The sequence below is a fragment of the Augochlora pura genome, chromosome 7, assembly GCF_028453695.1.
Source record: "Augochlora pura isolate Apur16 chromosome 7, APUR_v2.2.1, whole genome shotgun sequence".
NCBI classification, from domain to species: Eukaryota; Metazoa; Arthropoda; class Insecta; order Hymenoptera; family Halictidae; genus Augochlora; species Augochlora pura.
Window position 1 is genome coordinate 27,190,305 of NC_135778.1, and position 13,042 is coordinate 27,203,346.

Here is a 13,042-nt window from a genome sequence, read left to right on the forward strand (position 1 = left end):
TCGACTTCCGGCCGGATTGAAAATTAATCTCCGAAACGGGCAACGCGGGGGAATCGCGCGTCTTCGAAACATTTTTCTCGGCGCGGACCACTTGATCCCGGCGCGGCGACGCACGGCGTCGGCGTCGCACGGCGCCCGGCCGTTCCCCGCGAACCATTATTGTCGCGCCAGCGAAACGCAAAACTGTCGTTCTCCTGTTTGCCGACTATTGTTTATCCACCGCGGTTATGTGGCCCGTTGTTATCGTTTCCGGATACCTTCGTGTGCCGCCGGCACAATGAAAACTCGCGTTTTCGGAAATTTCCGGGACCGTCGCCGGATAAACCGGGACCGGCCATTTAAAAACGTGCTCGGCGCCGCGACGGGACGCGACGCGACGTCGAGCCCTGTCGCCTGTTAATTTATGGGATCGTCGGATGTTGTTCAGTCCCGCCTCCAGAGGCTCGAGAGGCCTTTTCACGTGGAAACGGTTCACCATTCAACGCCTCGTGAACGCTGCCATCCCCCTTTTCTTCCAGCGAAAACATTGCGTCATATCGTCGAGCACGTACACTCGGTCGAGAAAACAAATCTCTGCTTTTCTAAAGGGACGGCTTTTAAGCGTGTTTCACTTGCCAGACTAAATTAGACGCATCTGCGCGAGCACAGTCATTTTTAAACTTTCCTTTGCCGTTACGGTCCCGGACCGAACGCCCTTTTCATTTGTCTAGAAAAATGAAAAGCAACGAAATCTAATTGTAGATGTAACGATTTTCATACACGAGTTATAATAAATATTGTCCGCGTCTGTTGCAACCAGTAGAAGCTAAATAGAAATTGCTTTAACAATTTGATTGTCTTACAAATAAGACGTACTGTTTCAAGTTTTTTAAATATCTTTAGCACTTTTAATTGCAAATATTTCTCTAGAGGTATATAAAATCCATAGTGTAGTTATTACAGTATGACATACAATGATAATTTTAAGTGAAAAGAATCCTAAGCGAATGTAATCCTAAGTAAATATAATTCTAAGTGAATAGAATCCTAAGTGAATAGAATTCCAAGTCAGTGAAATTCTAAATCGATAAGAAAGAAATTAAATTTCCAGTAAGAATCGACGAAGCGGTAGTTTTTCGGTTTTTTGTAGTCCGTCGCGGTGGCTTTGCGGCGGACTGTACCGGTGGGATCGATTTTGGAAACCGCGTCAGCCAACGTCACGTTTCCTTTTTCCGAAGGAGAGATTCTAAAGGGAGAACAGTAAAGAAAACTGGAGAGACTTGTAAGCCGATCGTTCGGAGTGGCGCGAAGGGTCGATGTAACCCTTGGCTGCGTTGAATAGGAAGTTCGACAAGGACGACAATTGGCGTCGAGGCGAAGCGTAACGTCCGTATTGGGAGCGTTTTCTCCGCAAGGCTTTCCGTTCACGTGGCCGGGACGAGTGCGACGCGAAGCGATGAGAAGTGACGAATTTGTAATTCGGTATACACCGCGCCGGCTGCCAAACTACGGCTTAGTCAAATATTATTCAATAGGCTTCGCGAGAGAGAGAGAGAGAGAGAGAGAGAGAGAGAGAGAGAGCTAATGGTACACGCCTGGACACCTTCCGGTCATGAACAGCGGTTCGAATAATATTTGGGATTGTAATCACATCATCAACGCGATTCGGCGAAGCAGAATTCCATTCGGTTTGTAATTCGTTCGATGATATTCCGTGCGGTCACTTTGTGACGTACGAAAGAAGGTTAATTTCGTTTCGTTTGAAATCGAATTTTCGATCGGTTGCTGTGCACGCCGATTAATTAAATTGATGGGATTCGCGGCATCCTACTTTCTCGATAAATAAGGGACGCCGCGCTGCCACCGGTTTTTCATCGGTTCCGAAAGGATAAATCATTTTCGGGACAGATGTTGCATTAAACGTAATTGGCGGACACCGGGGTTCTATGTTCATCTTTCTTTTTAGAATATTCGATTCTATAAATTCCGCGGACGTTAATTTCTGCCATTATTGGATAAATTGTAGCATCTATTTTCCGCACAAATACGTAACATGTAAATATATTTTTACATATTATGTATTTAAATAAATCTAAAAACTATGTCAAAGGTACACAGTACGTAAAATTTATTAACATGTAATATAAATAGAAAATATATCGTACGTATTACGCATTTGATAAAGGATACATGTTCTTGACATAGTATAACCTTGATCATACTTCGCACAAATTACCATACCAACTAATCGCAATATTTCCAATGTTACAACCATCCTTTATCAAACACAAATTCCTCTAACATCCAAACAAAATTCAACCAAAGAAGGGATCGCAACTGAACAATCCCTAGCAGAGTTTACGTTCGTCGCATCACCGGTGCCATAATCAAAAAGCGTTAAAGCGATAAAACGGCGTCGGATTGGACGGTGTCGAAGCGTCAACGACAGCTTACAACGTTGGAGGTAAACGGCCGGCAGTAAATCGGCATTTTTTTCCCTGCATTAATTTGTCGGTGATTTTGAGAAGCGGTTATTTGTTGGCGCACTATGACCGCGGTGGTATCGCGGCGCGATTCTTTGATCGAGCGTTAAGGGTTTGAAATATTGGCCCCCGGTGGTCGGTTCTCGCGGGCATTACACGCGATAAAAATGCCCTCGGAAGGAGAGCAGAAGCAGGCGCGGGGGATACGGCATATCGCCGGGAATCGATTCCCGAGCGAAGATTAATTGAATATCCAGCCGGTCATGCCGGCCGGATCGCTATGCTCCATATCGGACGAGAAAAAATGCGGGATTCCCGTGACACTCCGGTATTTCTGCTCGCAGAAGCCGGCCCAGGCTTTTCCCTGTATGCCATCGGCCCCTCGGTATCGTGGAATTCGTCGTGTCTCGATCGATGGTCGGATTTCAATCTGTACATCCCCTGTATGACGTCCTGTGACGCATGCGGACGTGCACCTCGAGGAAAATAAGCCGCGTTGTTGTCCCTCGAACAACGCTCAACCCATCTCTCTCTCCCTCTCTCCCTCTCCCTCTCTCCCTTGCTCTCTTTCCGTCTCTCTTTCTCTCACTCTCTCGCACTTTACCCGGCTCTCGCACACCCTCCCCGCCTCTCCAGATCCTCTAAATCTGTCCGCAATTCTGAAGCCGAACGAAATTGGACAGTATTTTAGCCGATCTCGTAGACTGTCGCGAAAAATCTACGGGAACGAACGATCGCTAATAGCCAGACTGCACATTCCGCCGCGGAATCCGATGGAACACGATTTTGACCCAATTAGCCCCCTGGCACAATTTTTTCTTCATTAACGAGACATTTTATTTCCAATCGACGGCGCTTCGACATTTTTTTGGGAGTTACTTTTTTTGGAAGCAAGCTTGGGAATTTGAAAAAAGAATAAACGAATTTTTTGGTAGAATAAACGAATTTTCTGGGAGAATAAACGATTCTTGGGTGGAGAGATATTGTTAGGAACTGTGTTCGTCGAATATGTTTATATTAAAGACAGTCGATTCGAGCTTAGAATCTAAGTTCTCTGCTTCTTTTATATTATTTATTTCCGGCAAGCTATTATTGCAATATTTTATATTATTTAATAAACGTTTACTTTATATAAGAAATTTAAGAAAATAAAAATATTGAGTAAACCTAAGGACATCATTGTATCATTCTCAGCTAATCGAAGTTACTAATGAAACAAAGAAATCCATTTCACCTTCGTCGCAATTTATGAAAATAATTTTTATCTTGCAGAAAAATCCGCAGTCTGATTATTATGTTCCTAAAATATACCTCCACCAAACGTAACCTTTTCAGTTCTGAAATTTCTGTTAATCTGATACAGTGAAGTTCCCACCTGACCTCAGACTGACATGGTTAAATCCGACTGTGACCTCTTTCCGACACGGCGGAATGATTAGCGCAAAGTGTCATAAAAAATTAACATACACGTATCAGCAGTTCACAGCATTTCTCCGGCGAAAATATTTGTCGCTTCTATTTCGAGCGGGCCTTTACCGACGATCCCGTTTAATTACCGGGAAATATCACCGCGATTTCCATGCCGATGCCGGCGGATTAGATTTCAAGGTCCTGTCAAATATGGTGTCGGGCTCGGCCGACGGAACAGAGTTGTCACGCGGGGAGGGGAGGGCCACGGTTTACGAGACCGTGAACGCGACGCGACGGTTCATGAAAATGTTTGATTACAATAATTTGCGCAAGTCACGCTCGATGCCGTCGCCGCGCCACGGCCGCGGCGTTCGAACGGAAACAAAAGCGAAAGAAAGAAAGGTGGAGGCGCGCGGGCTTGTAACTGCGGGTCGATCGCGTACTTTTCGTTCTTTTTTTTTTTGTAAATGAATTGCAGAAATAATTTGTTTTGCATATAGAGCGAAAATTTGCGCGGAAGACACGGGCGGGACGCGCTAGCCGGCCGGTGACGCCGCCGTGAAATCATTACAGCTCGTCATCGTTAAAATTAATGGACGTTTCTATCGAGTCGCGCCGGAACCGGTGTATTCGGATCGTTAATGAGACGTAGCCGTGACGGCAAATAGACGATCGAATAAATACCGTTCGAATGTTATTAATCGATGCCCGGGTCGCTCATCTCTTCTTTCCCTTTTTTGTTTTTTTCTTTTTACCGTAGTTCGCGCTATCCGGTCTCGTAGAGAGACTGTAATAATTCACGTGTTATCCGTCGATATCAAATTACGCTCGTCGATATTTCCTTCGACAACGAATTAAACAGGTATTTCGGATCGGCGCTGCCTTCGTCGATAATTTCGAGTATTTTTGCCCGGAAATTCAATCAGACCGTCGCGTCGCGGGCTTCAATTAATAAAATACACACATCCGATCGGACGTAAGGTAAAAATAGCTATCATGGAACGCTATTCAGGCGCTGTCGAGATCATCGTCGATTTTATCGCGATCGACGATTTATTATCAGCTTTATCGTTGTATATTTATAGCACTGCTCGATGGGTCGTCGTTTCTAAATGTTCCACCGTATTGTGAAATATTTATTTAATAAGAACCGAAAGTAAAGTACGCGCCATGCACTTATTACAGAACGGGGGAATTTTAATCGAAACGTGCGATTAAAAGCATCGGTTCGAACCGTCTATTCAGATACGGTTTTTATTACCCATTTCAATTCATGCAGGAAGAGTTTAATGAACAATTCATTTCCCAGTCATTCTCTTATGCTTGTCTATAAGGAAGATATACGCGTTCGACTGTGGAACGTTAACGCTCCAGCGATAATTCGCAGAAACGCTACGATCCTGTTCGTTTCGCTCGGCGCCGCAGGAATTTTTTCCGTAGATCGATTGTTCTGTAAGCGATTTCGTTTCGTTCGGTAACGAGTTATCCCAGGCTCCTGTAATTACACAGAAATTAAGCAGAACCGGTCTTCGGCTATCCTTCCGCTCGTATTTATCTGTTAAAGCGGCATTAACGCGAATTACCGGTTAAACGTTCCACGAAAATTACATGTAAACAGTGGATTTCGTTCGATCGCGAATCACTCGCGATGAGGGTCCTTCACATAACTGCGCTAGCCGCGTATCATACCAGGTATGATACAATCGATCGATCGGACACCTTTTGTCGAGGTATTCTGCACCGAACTGCAGCTTCCTAGTTGCACATTATGTTCAGAAAGTATCCTCGATTTCCGATCTTCGGTTTCGTAAGCTTTGCAGAACATTTCGCGAATTTGGTATTAGATAATTAAAACAGTTTTCCTTTTATCTACTATATCTTCAATGTGAACGAATAAATAATTCATGGGATTCAAATAAAAATATTCAACACTTTGAGCGCCTCGTCAGTGAAATATTTGGTTGGCAGCTAAATAATTGCGAATTTAAAATAAGAAGGAAAATTCAATTGTTTTGCTTAAAAATACAAGTTTATTCAATTAGTCACATCAATTTCGACACTGCCTTTCTTTCAAGGATTCATTTTAATATACTGTATACAACATAAAAATCGTGCTTGCGATGCTTGCTTTTTTGAAAAGCAAAAAAAAAAAGCTGAAACGCGCGCCTTGCACATCTCCAAACTGTAATAAAAACGAGACTAAATAATTAATCGGCACAATTTTCTTACTAAATTAAAGGTGGTAGTCCAAGCAGCAAGAAAACAATATAGATCAGGTGCTTTAATCCTGCCTTTTTGGAAATAATACAATAAAATATGTCTAAAATGCGCTTCTTGTCCTTCCATTTTCAAACAGTGATAAAAACGAAATTAAATAACGAATTGATACAATTTTCTTACTAAATTAAAGATGAAAGACCAGACAGTAAGAAAACATAACTTAATTACTTTGAACACGTTGATAAAATAAAAGAATGTACTAAGACCATCTATTAACAAAATCCGCAATCACTTAATTGCCAACCCAATATAAGTAACACTAATTCCTGATTAATTTTAAGGATTCATTTTCATTACAATATATTCGAATAAATTGAATTTGACTATTAATATTTCGAATGCAAAAGAGTTCTAATGCTACCCCGTACGATAAATATTAACTTTATAGTTTCACTTTAATTAATTAAATTGATTTAAATATATTTTAGTGGCTGATTGCTGGCGCTAAACGTGTTAATATCCTTTATTCGATAAATATACAAACGATTGCGCTTAGAAGTAAAGCCACAGTGATCGGCTCGTTTATGGTAACTCCTCTAAGCTGGTCGCGTCTTTTTGTTAATCGCGGGTAGACGGTCCTTATAACAATCGTTCCCGTCACCGTAAACACTAAGCGGCATGCATAATCCGCGCGTGTCATAATGCAGACTGCGTCGCATACCGGATGCGCGATGTATCATTGGATTATGGGGTTGGCGACACGAGAGACCGCGTTATTCGATATCGCGTCCCCAAGGATGCTGCACAAATAGATTCGTATTCCGTTGCACTTGTTTCCACGCGTATGCATATAAATGCACCGTGTCGCCGTGGACCGGGCCGCAGACTTTTCACCAGCGCCGAGATCAATGCCACAAATTCCCGCCAAAAGTTTCGGCTGCGGCTGATTAATCTTGACTCGATGAAACGATCGAAAGGGTTAGTCTATCTTTAATTTTTGCTTTTTACGATTGTGCAAAGTTTTATTTTTACTTTCTGCAGAGTGGTTACGAATTTTTACCGTCTGCCTATTGTCGGTTTGATTCCTATATTTTTAACTATATTTTACGTAGGTGAAAGTTAACCCTTTAACTCAATATTAATCTTTCGCGGTCGTATTAGGATTATAGATAGGTGTCAGGTTAGTGGGAATTAATTTTCGTTGGATAAATAATAATGCAAGAGTAAGTAGGGAAAACAGAATTTACTATTTATTTTTAATGTCTAGATATGTGTATGAAAATGATATATTTTAATTTTATGGGAAAGTAAAGTAGCTTTGGTGGCTGAGAGTAGACATACAAGCGATCTCCGTAACTGAATATCAAAATTGACGCAAAAATCGTCATCCAAGGATTAATACTTTTCCAAAAATTTGCTAAAATACCATTTATATATATATATATATATATTTATAAAATTTAACACACTTTCGATATTAAATAGAAACACTAACCATTAAATATTTTAGATTTTAATTTTCTGTCGCTGACCGTGCATTAACCCTTTGGTCTCGTGTGGTGACTTTGAGGCACCATTAAAATTGTTCCATCAGGTTCCAAGATAATTTTTATAGCAACAAAGCTTAGATATAAAAAATTGTTAAGTAGTAGAACTGTTGGTAGGAAACACAAGAATCAATATCGTATGCAAAAAAGTGCATTTTGTTAAACATAGAATGTAAATATTATGAACCAGAAATATAATTTCAGATTTACAGTTAAAATGGCATCGAGTCCAAAGGGTTAAAGTTCGACCCGTGAGCCGCAGATAGCGTGTTAATCCTAGGATGGACCGTCCCCCTCCGAAAAAAACAAAAGAAACAGACTAATTTGGTGAGACGTTAGCCGCGCCTCGTGCGCCGCTATCCGCAGTAAGAGGTAACACGTGTAGTCCGGGCAGGATCGCCGGTGGGTGTAGCGTGAAACCGTAAATACTCGGTCGGTCTCGGAGCGTTATCAGGATCAGAAGCCCTCCTTCTTCGGGTCGGCCGGGCTCACGAATGAACGGAACGCCGGTAGGCGTGTGCAGGTTATGCGAGTAGGTGTGTGCAACGGCTTGTCGGTGTCTATGGAATGTAATACGGTGGCTGGCAGCGTCACGTGGCTATTTAGAGGAGGCAGCGCGCGGAAGGACGTGGGGGGCAGGTCGGCTCGGAAGAAGAGTTCTGGAAAGGCAGAGCGTAGATAGGGGTGATGTCCTCGAGCTGAAAGGGGAGGCGAGGCGGCGCGGGGGGCGAATCTGCGCGAAGAGGCGCTCGAGGCGATGTTCTCTCCTTTCCTTGGTCTGTTTCTGTTCTAACAAGCATCGTCCGCCTTCTTTTTCTCCTTGTCCCCGTTGCCTTGCTCTCCCCCCTTCTCTCTCTCTCTCTCTCTCATCTTTCTCTCTCTCTTCTTTTTTTCCATTTTTTTTTTCGTAGTAGGTACGTACATTCGACGACTCCAGTTCCTCGTTTTTCTTCGAACTCTTCCCTTTTTCCGCGCTCTATTTTCTGCGCTAGCTGCGCGCCCCCTGTCCCCCTCTCTCAACCTCCCCTCGCGGAGATCCTTCTTCGTCCAGCCGTCTTTTTGCTCCGCTCCTCCTCCTCCTCCTCCTCCTCCACCTCCTACCGGTATCTTCGTACACGTTTGCTTTCTCCGCGCCGCCCGCAGCTCATAAGACGACACTTCGGGGCACACATTGTTGCTCACGTACGACACCCGCGCCGGCACCGATTACAGGGGCTCGCCGTGTCTCGCATCCGCGATACTAAGCTCCGAACGATGGATGCTACCGGCGACTAATCACCCGTTCAGCTGGCTCAGGTCTCTCCACATTTGGCCACTTTTTAATTTTCTTATGCCGGTGGTAACCGGGCCGTTCGCATTCCGGGCACGTGGCCCGCGATGCCGGCAGAGATTCGTCTAATGGAAACGTTCTTGCGATATGGCGGATTGACGGACTGGCATTCTAGCGGATGTTTGTACGTGGAAGTGTGTTGCACCGTGTAGGGTATGGTATAAATAGTTAGAAAAGATGGCGGATGATGGATCAAGATTTATGGATAAATGAGAATTTTATTATTAGAATTTTATTGTTATAGCAATGCATATGGAAAATAATTGACTTGGATAGGGATTATGTGAATAAAACTGATAGAGTACAAAGTGTCTTTTTATTATTTCTCGAGTTATTTCGATAGAGAAACTTTCAAATAAAGAATTCGTCGAATAGTGAATTTTTCGAATAAAGAATTTCTTAAATAAGGAATTATTCGAATCTGTTGGAAATATGCCCTAACGTCAAGATTATACTTCGCATCAAGTATAATCGTAAGAGTCTGTGTGATTCTAATTTCTGTATATACACTTTATATTCAAGCATTGTTTTATAAATATAAGGCATTATAAAACTTATATCAATAAACAATCTTAACAGAAGCTAAAATTGTTCCAATGCAGAATTGTTCGAACAAGAAATGATCCAAATGAAGAACTATCTAAATAAGGAATTATTCGACCAAAATATTCGACTAAAGGAAATTCATTCTTGTAATTAACTTATAAAAATTTATTCGAAACAGTCCGAATACTGTCATACTGGCTCACTGCTGACTTAGTTTCGGTCCAGTGGACATGTCTGATCTTAACCCTTTGCACTCGAAGCTATTTTAACGTTAATTCTAAAATAACTTTTCTGACATATAGCATTTCCATTTTATATGACAAAACGTATTTTATTCATATGAAATTGAATCTTGTAACTCATACAACAACAGTTGTACTTATAATAATTTATGAAACCTAATTTTTCATAATATAAAAATTATTTTGGAACGTGCTGTAATAATTTTGGTGGTAGCTGAGAGTCACCACTCGAGTGCAAAGGGTTGAATTTCACCCGCGCAGAACGACAGGTAAACGACGCCGCAAATTCGTCGAAGATCCGTTTCGCAGTTGCCGGGAAAGAAAGTTGGAAAGAAGACAGTGGCATACGCATCGCAGCTGGAAGTTTGTCTTCCTTATAATCCCGGCGCTCCCATCCCCATGATAATTCTTCGTAACGCGTAACCAGAAGCGTATTCGCGGATCCCCAGACAACGTCGAACTATAGCAGGGTGGGGTCCTCCGCAGATGCGGTCCGTCTCATCCGCTCGGTTGGCTCGCAGGATAGCTCGGGCTCGCGAAAAGCCAGACCATTGACACCGGCGCGTGCTCACCGCCATTGTTGCCAGGCTAATAAAGAAAAATAAAGGCTCTTCTTCCTGCAGGATATTAGCTCTTCCCCGAGCCAGCCGAGCCTGTCCTTTCTTAACGGGCCGCCGTGCCGGGCCACGGATAAGGAAACGCGGCCCGACATCCGGTTTCCGCATTGCTGCTCCGCTCCACGGAAATCTCCGCGTTCTTTAATCCGTCCACGATCACGGAACCCCTTTTCTTTTCTACCTCTCGGCGTGCGGTGAAAGCAAATTACCGGACCCCCGCTCTCTCCCCGGCTCGGCCCTGTTTCCCTGTAAACGCTCCCTCCGCCTGTATCTTGTCCAGAATTAGCCCAGGGTCCACAGACCGTCCGTGAGCTCGATGCCGGGAATGCGTTCGACGTTCGCCGCGACTTCGGCAATTATTCTTTTCCATGGGCAAGATGGAACAAGGTTATTTCATCGAGCCGGGATTTTAGATTTTCGAGTTTGACGCGTGGTGGTTGATGTTCGACGTTCGATAGGTTCAGGAATTGTTCTTCTTCTTATGGAAGATGATAGAGAAGTCTATCACTGAGCTAGAATTTTGAATTTTTTAGTTTGATGCGGTGGTCTCGTGTTTGACGTTATTTGACATTCAAAGAGACCAGAAATTATTATTCTTTTTCTTATGGAAGATGAAAGAAAAGTTTATTACTGAGCTAGGATTTTGTATTTTCTAGTTTGATGAAGTGGTCTCATGTTTGACGTTGATTGAAGCATACAAACATTTTCAATGCAAACAATTTTTCTTTTCTCTTTCATCTGAAGTCGTTCGAAAGTCTACACACAATTGTTTTCGCTCATAAAAATTACACTCATACGAGAAACTGTTACACTTCAACGTTTGACGTTGTTTGAAGCTCAGCAACACCTCGAATATAAAACATTTCTTGATACCTCTCTAACCACTACTATATAAATAATTCTCCACCATATTAAAATAATCAATCCATCGAAAAACTTTGAAGTTTAATATAGCAGTCCATTGTTTGACGTGGTTTGAATACCGGTAAACGGTTCGTGCGAGTTCAACGGTGAAAGTATCGTTCAAGGAACGTCGCGTTGCGATCTCAAGGGGGTTAAAATCGTCAATTACACGGATATAAATTTCGGGGCGTGACAGAGCGGCTGCACCTGGCGTGGAGCTAACGTATCCGGGCGAGCATTCGTCAGGATTCGGATGGTAGTAGCTAGACAGAGGCGGGATTAGCGGCGAATACGTTTGCCAATAATACACGTCGCACAAAAGGGCCATCCCCTAATTGTAGACCCCCGTCTGTTTGGAAACGAGTACGGGCCGCATTAATTCGCGACGAGTGTGTTGTTTCTCAGTGGTTCGTGAGAGGGGTCCGCCGGATAAACCATACAAGCCGGATAAGTATAGGGAGGGGGGGCTGCGGCTGATATTAGCCGAACGTTTGCCCCGGCCACTCTACTTTTCTGGCATTTAGAGTCAAGTAAGCCGGTTCCCATCGGCCCCTTTACGTCCGCGGAAGTAATTAGAACCGTGTCCGCAGGCTTTCTATACGTGACGTCGACGATAGACTCGCGTGGGCACGGCGCACAGTGGTCCGGATTGGCGCAAGGTGTGCCATGGCCCTATAACTCGTCATTCGTAAGAGGTATAAACGCGAAATTTAAATTGATCAATGAAATAATGACAGATTATGGATTAGTTAAGAAAAAATACATTCATTTTATTACTGTTATTATTATTATTATTGTTGTTATTAATATTCTAATTATAATTACAACTATTAGTATTATATTTCTTATTATTTAATTATTAAATATAACACCTCTGGATCTAATTCCTTATTATTTTTAGTACACAAATTGATGCGAATGGTGGACATGTACGGATCTGATGTCAAAAGGAGACGATATAGTATACCTCAATTTGCTTCTATCCTAGAATTTTTTCGGGTGTTTCGTGTTCTAATTTGTTTAAAATCTTTATGTCGTGCTTCAAGAGTTTCCTCAGAAAGTTGTCCTATTGGTACTAATGCATATTGAATAATGTCAGCTCCGTGAATTAATAATTTATACGGAAGGTGGCATGTAATACCACCCATAAGTTTGTACATAATATTTTGCTGTATTTTGTGTATATTCTTCAAATTTGTATATATCTATTTTATGAATTGATGATTACCGGCAACAAAGTACGGATTCCCTAAATTAATAATAATAAAATAATTAATAATAAATAATATTAATAATAATGTTATCAATAATTAATTAGTCTTATCGAAATCGTAACATAGTAAGTGTTATAATCTAAAAGTTCCTTCGAATAAGGCGGATGTTTAGCTCTTCTCTTCACGGAGTTTCGAGATAGGCGCGCTGACGCGTCCAACGTTAGGAACTTTAAACAAGTGTAATTTGAAAAGGTGGACGAAGGTGGAATAGTTTCTTTTTTAGCCGTTTAGAGGAAGCTGTCCTGAATATATTCCAATTTGTCACAGGCTGGGATTCGTTGGGACTTGCTAGATATTCTCTACCGAAAATAAAAAATTTTAAGAATTTGTAACAGTTTATTTGACAATATTTTCCCAGCACATTTTTTGTGAAAATTATTATTACAGGAATGAATTTTAATCGCAAAAGGATCCCCTTTAATGCAAAAAAGTTTGAAATCAAAATATTGAATGGTTACGTCACAACATCGAAAAGAAGACATGCAGTTATT

General features: G+C 42.2%; 1 protein-coding gene across 1 annotated transcript in view; it reads left to right on the forward strand.

Annotated features, from left to right (window-relative positions):
- Positions 1-13,042, forward strand: part of LOC144472508 (uncharacterized) — a 339,391-nt gene that overhangs the window by 111,679 nt on the left and 214,670 nt on the right. The window lies entirely within an intron of this gene.